This window comes from Leptonychotes weddellii, chromosome 3 (genome assembly GCF_054177405.1).
Source record: "Leptonychotes weddellii isolate Sample4059 chromosome 3, ASM5417740v2, whole genome shotgun sequence".
NCBI lineage: Eukaryota > Metazoa > Chordata > Mammalia > Carnivora > Phocidae > Leptonychotes > Leptonychotes weddellii.
In genome coordinates, this window is record NC_138371.1 from 52,267,072 (window position 1) to 52,275,605 (window position 8,534).

Genomic DNA, 8,534 nt, shown 5'->3' on the forward strand with positions numbered 1-8,534 from the left:
AATGCACCCAGTTTGTGGTTTTATTACAGCAGCCCTAAGAAATTAATACACCATCCATCCTTGATTTATTTTGATGGTACAGATTTAGTACTCTTGTCACTGCTCATCTATTTTGTCCCTAGAAATGCTGTGTTCTATTAACCATCCAGAACTCTATAGATTAGCAACCCCTCTCCCTTTTGTACTTGCTCTTCATTATAATGATTGTGTCCACCTGGCTCCTAGAGGTTAATCACTGCCACCTGGGCTCTATTGTTTTGTGGTCTAAGATTCTGCTACCAAGGTGCCTGGTTCTGTGGCAGCGTCTCCTACCATCAACACTGGCCTCCAGAGGAGAGCCATCACCAGACTTCTTGGTGATGTTTACACCCCTCCCACCAGTGAATTCTGCATGGTCTTGCTAAATACTGCATCCTCTGAGCCTTAACGTAATCATAGGGTGTTTTCTAACCTTTCACAGTATATCCACTCCAGCATCCTGACTCCTCTGAGCCCTTCAACCCCTTTTTCCATCCTCTGTCATGGCAATTCTGATACCACATCTCACTTAGTGTAGGCCATTGCTACTTCTATGCTTAGGAGCCATCCTAGAAGTGAGTTTGCACCATCTCCTGGAGTTCTTGCCAAGGTAGCAAATCAGTATCAGTAACACTCCCTTTTCCAACCTTATGTTCTTCGATCAGGCATTGGGTTTGAAGCAGAACTCCCTGCCTCTGGATCACCACCAGAGTGTTGGGTGCCATCTTAGCTCCCTGAGTCCTCTCTCTAACCCCTTTGATAATTCCCTGTGTTAAAACCCTCTTCTCCTGGGTTAGCCAGAGTACTTTCTCTTGTCTGCTCTCATAATTTTTTTGTTTTGTTTGGGATTTTTTGGTTTATTTTTCTTTTTTACTTTATTTTTTGATTGATACATCTTTAACAATTATATTAGAAAAGGAAGAGAAAAGAGAGACAGTAGTTGGAAAAGGGCAATGTCAAGGAAGGGCAGAGAGTAAGGGTGTATTCACAATATTTAAATAGCATGGCAAGGGCCCTCACCCCACCATCAGAACAGGGATGGGTAACCCCTTAGATGCCATGCCACAGGGAGATCCATGTGTCTCCAGAGAAGGTCAGGGACACTCAGGGAACGTGGGGGGGGTGTTTTACCAATGCGTACTAAGTTCTTTCCTATTTAACTACTGGTGTGAATGTACTAGAAAGTCCTGGACAGAAAAACACCTGAGAACAAATATAGACTGAGAGGGGAAAAAAAACTCACGTGCGGGGACTTGTTGAAAATGAAACTTCCCAAACTCCTCCCCAAAGATTCTGATCTAATAGGTCTGGGGTAGGACCGAGGAATCACTTTTCACAAGCGCTTCAGGAGGTTCTGATAGAACAGATCCACAGAACATATTCTGAGAAAGACTAGTCAGCAGACAGAGAAAAAGAGGAAAGAGAACACTGCAGATGGAGCAGAAGCAGGGTGCCAAGACCAGAGTGGAGTCAGTGTGGCTCTGTGACTTACCTTCCAGGAGGACCCTGCAGACCAAGGATAGAAGCCAAGCATGTCCCCAGTCATGTGAGTCCAGGCTTGAGGATTTTCTGGAGCAGTCGCCTGAAAGGAGGCAAGTAATCAGGGGTTATAGAGAGAGAAAAGTTCAAGGTTCAATCAGCTGGAGCATCTAGACTAGGTAGGAAGGAGGAAGAAAAGCCAGAGGGAGTCAAAAGATTGGGAGGAAATTGAGGGTTTCAGCACCCAGAGTGCAGATGTGGGAGAAGTAGGGGTGAGGCAGAGAAGGGAGGAGGCTGTGGTCAGCCTTGTAACATGGAGCAGTTCTGGGTTATGATGGTCCTCAGAGTATGTTGTCCAGGAATTGGGTAGCTGAACTGGAACAGAGACAGAGGAATGTGGAGATGACAATATGCAGGAAATGGGCTGAAAAATGGCCCCCCAAATTTATCCACATCCTATTCCCTGGAACCTGTGAATGTCACCTTATATGGCAAAAGGGGGCAATAGGGTCTTGAAGGTGTGATTAAGGATCTTGAGATGAAGAGATTATCCTAGATTATATGAGTGAGTCCTAAATGCCATCACATATGTCCTTGTCAGAGGAGGCAAAGAGATTTTACACACTCAGAAGAGGAGAAGGCAATATGACCACAAAGGCAGAGATTGGGACCATGTGGCCACAAGCCTAGGGATGCTGGCAGCCACTGGCAGCTGGAAGAGGAAAGAAACCCTAAAACCTTCAGGTGAAGTGTGGCCCCGCCGACACCCCTGCCACCTTGATTTCAGCCCAGTGATGCTGATGTCAGGCCTCTGGCCTCCAGGACTGTGAAATAATAAATTTCTGTTATCATAAACCACCAAATTTGAGATAGTATATTGCAGATGCCACATTAACTAATACAGCTAGGTTGCGGAATATGTCATATGGCCATTGAAACATCCTAGACACACCATGGGTTGAGCCAGGAGTCTGATGATTATGAGGGAGTAAGTAGAAAGCTCAGTAATGACATGAAGGAGAGGACATAGTAGGTAGAATGAACCTCAAAAGAGGAGGAGCTTTTACAAGATGGCGGAAGGGTAATTGTCTAGAAATAGCATGAGAGAGCAAGATGAACACCACCCTCCCTGGCTTCAGGGATGCCAAGAAAGAGTACTCTCCCCTGAAGGCAGCTATAGGGAAAGAGGGACCTAGAAACTTAACAAATAGACTCTAGAGTTGACTTTTTTTAAGGTGTTAGGGATGTGGAGATAGGAGGATAATTTTTCTGCTGTTCTTCATTTCTAATTCTTTAGAATACCAAATGTATTAAATATAAAAAATTTCAACCTAGGATTTAAGATATAGAATACTGTAAGCCACATGTAACTGGGACTATCATACATCTTCCCACATTGCAAACAGTGGTAAATCCAGGTTTGGGGGACATGAGCTTTTTACAATTTCAGGGGCCTTCTTTAATAAAGTCAAAGTGTATAATCCAACATCACAAACATCATAAAATCCAGAAAAATACATATATATTTATAATTGACTTTATGATATACCTCTATCTTTCCTGTATTTCTGTCCACATATTCTGAAAAGTTACAAAATATTAATCTTAAGACATACATAAGAAAATTAAAATATATTTTTTAAATTGTCACTCTTATTATATTGAGGTATAATCACAATGTAAATCAAATTCCTCTTATATCACATATGTTAAATATATGTAGTTTTGTTTCTTGATTTTTTTTCTGGCTGTTTGCTAAAACAGTACCAACTTTGTGTGCCTTTTCATCTGGAACCACCAGATTTTAGTAGAGAAATGTACACTCGTACGTTAAAGGGACAATGCAACATTCTGGGGTGGGTAAAGCATGCAACCTCACCTACAGATGTCCGGACACGTAGTAGTATTGCTACAGATGCTGCCTTACCACATGGTAATTCTCATAAATTTGAATTCCCATCAAAAGAGAAAATGTATGGTACAGTTATAATTGTATGCAGCATTATCGAGAATAATGCCGACAGGGAGAACTTCCATTCTGATTAGGCTTTAATGAAAAGCAAACCCTCCCTTCAAAAGTTTGCACATCTAGCTTTTTATTTTTTTTAAGATTTTATTTATTTGTTTGAGAGACAGAGACAGAGAGAGTAAGCATGAGCAGGGGAAGGGGCAGAGGAAGAAGCAGACTCCCTGCTGAGCAGGTAGCCCGACTCGGGGGCTCGATCTCAGGACCCCGGGATCATGACCTGAGCTGAAGACAGGAGCTTAACCTACCGGGCCACCCACGCACCCCTCACATCTAACTTTATAAAAGACATTTCTAATCATGCTCCTTCTCCACCACCCAGCAGCTATTTGTGTCAGACACTGCAGGGCACATCCATATCGTGATGCTACTTCTATCCCTGAAATTAATATTTCACAAAGCTGGATGTGTCAGCCCAGTGGGCAGCAGAAGTATTCCTAAAAATCATTCTTTCACCAGATGGCTAAAAATAACTATACACAGGAGCAACTGCAAACCACATAACTCTATCCCTCTAAACCCAAAATAAATGCATCCCCAATTCAACTTCCCCTTGCCAGAACCCAAAAATCCCTACAGCCATTTCAACACCACCCAATTCAAGAGGAGGTGCAATAGGAAGTCAGAGTGGAAACGGACCATGTTATTTTATTTTTTTTATTTTTTTTTTGCAAATTTTTTCAAAATCACAACCATGAAACCACATTGCTAGGTTTTACTTGGCTTCAGAGTAAATCTGCCTCTGGTTGTAGGACTCTTAACATGTTCAAAAAGCCACCTTCTTGCCAGTAAAGAGCATTTGCAGAAACCTACAGTCATTCAGATTTGAGGTCTGATCTACTGTAACTGAAGTATTTCTGGTTAGTCACATCCCATGCCCACAAACTTCACAGGACATCCAGCTTTTTTGGCTGTCCTGAAATCTGGCAGGGTTTGAGATCACTGATATAAATTGATTCTTAAATGGAACCTAGAAATGTTTGTGATTGTGAAAGCCTTGTTAGTGGTAATGTGATCAGATGTGCATTGTTACTTCCAAGCTCATTTTGCATCTTTATTTGAAGTCAATAAGCCATGAAAACAGGAAATGGATACTGACCAGAATGCGCATCAGCTCTTTCTTTGCATCAGGTTCCTAAAAGAGTCAACATTTGTCAATAGAAATGAAATGCATTGTATGAGAATGCAACATGTGTAGGCCAGGTAGAGTGCAGACAGTTGGCAGGAACAGATCATAATGACTTCAAAAATCATCAACTTTTGTCAATTTTGTTTCATCATCTGTCAAATGAGAAAGCCAACAAGTCCTCATGAAGTGGCTGTCCACAGCTGGGAGAGCAGAACCCAGAACTTCTGCTTCATAAGCACGTAGATGAGTTAAAGTAGCATCCACATCATGTAAGATTAAAAGACATGTTTCCAGTTATAAACCCAAGCCTTCTTCTTCAAAGAAAACTAAAACACTCAGGTTCTAAATGAGAAAAATGGCAGGAGAGCTTGGTATAGCAACATATTCCCTTCCTCACAGCAAGCTCACCAGCCTCAATGCTTACCACTATTACCTGGGGGGCTAGGAAGTGGCAATCGCCATTATCCCCTCCACCCCCTTTCTAATGGTGGTTTGTCCAGACCCATGGACCAACCAGAGTCTGCATGAGGAGACTGCCCAGGGTGTGAACACCCCCTAAATCCTCATGCCTGCTCAGAGTCCTGCTCAGCTGCTTTCAGATAACCCCCATAAAATGGTACTCATATTCCCACTCTTCAGGTAAGAAACCCTGTCAGCCTAGGAGAATTTGGTGCAGTAATTAACCTCCCAGAGGCTAAAAGATTATGACATTAAATCTATGTTCAGGTTATAGAGCTACAATCATGTGGAAAAGTTCAGTGTCCTTATCTTAACACTTACTCTAAGAGCTATGCTGATACATTGAAAGATTTAATTAATTTTGATCTTTTTATTAGCTAAGGGGAAAGATGAAGACAAAACAGGGATATGATAGAAAGAGGAAAAAGTTCCAATTTGACATTACCCAAATTATCCAAATCCTATGAGAACATTGGAAAGATTACTTCTCTCAAGATGAGAGCCATTTAAAGTGTTGTTATAAATTGTTCAAATTTAACAAGATAGATCTGTTTTGGGACTGTCAGGAAAGATGTATTAATACATATTCTTGGTAATGAGAAGTAGCCTTATATGTAGGAGGAATGGTGGCCATATTTGACATGTGATTTCAGGAAAGAGAATCTGCATTTATTGGGCACTATATATATTTTATCTCACTCCTCCTAATACTTCACAAGGAAGCTGAAATTCTCACTATTTTTTATTATGTTATGTTAATCACCATACATTACATCATTAGTTTTTGATGTAGTGTTCCATGATTCATTGTTTGCATATAACACCCAGTGCTCCATGCAGAATGTGCCCTCTTTAATACCCATCACCAGGCTAACCCATCCTCCCACCCCCCTCCCCTCTAGAACCCTCAGTTTGTTTTTCAGAGTCCATTGTCTCTCATGGTTCATCTCCCCCTGAAATTCTCACTATTTTATACACAAGAAAACTGAGGCCCAGAGAATTTAAGCAACTTGCCCAAGGTCACAAACCTACTCAGTTACTAAGCCAGGATTCAAACGCAGGTCCATCTGTCTACACCGTGTTACTTTCCTGAGCTCCTAGCAGCTCCCATAAATCCAATTCAACCTCAAGTACCAGCTTCCATCTGCTGGGTCCAGTCCTTGAACTTCCTCATCATGAATACATCCTTTACCACAGATAAAGAACTAAGATTTTAAGTTTGAGAAAAATACTGTCTCCATGTGTTAATTTACATGAAGATACAAATGTGTAAGTTTACAAGTGTTTCTGTGAAGGAAGTTTGGGTAAGAATAAGGATCTTATAGTAAAGATTGTTCATGTCTACTCAGCACTCCCCAGAAGACTTCCCATCCCAGTGATGATTTGGTCTAGGCTGAGTCAAACAAGATCCCATTCCCCCGTCACAGCAATTGGTCCATGGGCTGGCACAATCTCAAACAGACTTTGAAGCCACACACTGAGCATGGCACCCTAGGTCCCTAATAACTGTGTGGACCAAAGCCATCCATTCTTCCTACTCCCATTCCTTCCCCTACCACAAGCCACCCCAGCATCCTGGAATACCCGGTCTACACTGTTGTGTGAGCAAGAACAAATTTTTATTTTGTTAGAGGCATTACATTTTGGGGTCTATTGATTATAGAAGTTTAGCCTGCACTAAATAATAACAACCATCTATAAATGTTAGTTTTATTCTTGCCCCATTCCTGGATTCTCCCATTTAGAATACTTCAAGGCTTCCAGCAATTTTCTTTAAAGCATTAGAGCTCCTTTAAGGCATTAGAAATCTACAGATACAATAGATATATAAAGATAACCACTTTTTAAAAAAAATTCTGGTATAGTTAACATACAATGTTAAATTAGTTTCAGGTGTACAATACAGTGATTCAACAATTCTATATATTATTCAGTGCTCATTCAGATAAGTGTACTCTTGATCCCCATCACCTATTTCACCCATCCTCCCACCCACCTCCCCTCAGGTAACCATCTGTTTGTTCTCTATAGTTAAGAGTCTGTTTCTTGGTTTGTCTCCTTTTTTCCCTTTGTTCATTTGTTTCATTTCTTAAATTCCATGTATGAGTGAAATCATGTAGTATTTATTTGTCTTTCTCTGACAGACTTATCTCTCTTAGTATTATACTCTCTAGGTCCATCCATGTTGTTGCAAATGACCAGATTTCATTCTTTTTCATGACTGAATAATATTCTTGTGTGTGTGTGTGTATGTGTGTGCATACACACACACACCACATCTTCCTTATCCATACTTTATCCATTCTTCTTTATCTTCTTTATCCATTCATCAATCAATGGACACTTGGGCTGCTTCCATAATCTGACTATTATAAATAATGCTGCAATAAACATAGGGGTACATATATCTTTTCAAATTAGTGTTTTCGTATTTTTCAAGTAAATGCCCAGTAATGGGATTACTGGATCATATGGTGATTCTGTTCTTAATTTTTGAAGAACTTCCATGTTTTCCAGAGTGGCTGTACCAGTTTGCATTCCTATCAACAGAGCATGAGGGTTTCCCTTTCTCCCTATCCTTGCCAACATTGTTGTTTCTTGTGTTTTTATTTTAGCCATTCTGACAGGTGTGAGGTGAGATCTCATTGTGGCTGACTTGAATTTCCCTGATGATGAGTGATGTTGAATATCTTTTCATGTGTCTGTTGGCCATCTGTATGTCTTCTTTGATGAAATGTCTGTTCATGTCTTCTGCCCATTTTTAATTGGATTATTTGTGTTTTTTTGGTATTGAGTTGTATAAGTTCTTTATATATTTTGGATACTAAGCCTTTATTAGATATGTCATTTGAAAATCTCTTCTCCCATTCGATAGATTGTCTTTTAGGGTTTTTTTAAAGATTTTATTTATTCATTTGAGACAGAGAGTGACAGAGAGAGAGAGCACAAGCAGGGGGAGAGGCAAATGGAGAGGGAAAAGCAGACTCCTCACAGAGCTGGGAGGCTGACATGGGGCTCGATCCCGACACTTGGAGATCATGACCTGAGCTGAAGGCAGATGCTTAACCATCTGAGCCACCCAGGCACCCTGTCTTTTAGTTCTGTTCATAATTTCCTTCACTATGCAGAAGCTTTTTATTTTGATGTAGCCACAGTAGTTTATTTTTGCTTTTGTTTCCCTTACCTCAGGAGACATATCTAGAAAAATGTTGTTACAGCCAATGTCAGAGAAATTATTGCCTGTGCTCCCTTCTAGGATTTGTATGGTTTCAGGTCTCACATTAAGGTCCTTAATCCATTTTGAGTTTATTTTTGTGTATGGTATAAGAAAGTGGCTCAGTTTCATTCTTCTGCATGTAGCTGTCCAGTTTTCCCAACATAATTTGTTAAAGAGATTGTCTTTTTCCCATTGCATATTCTTGT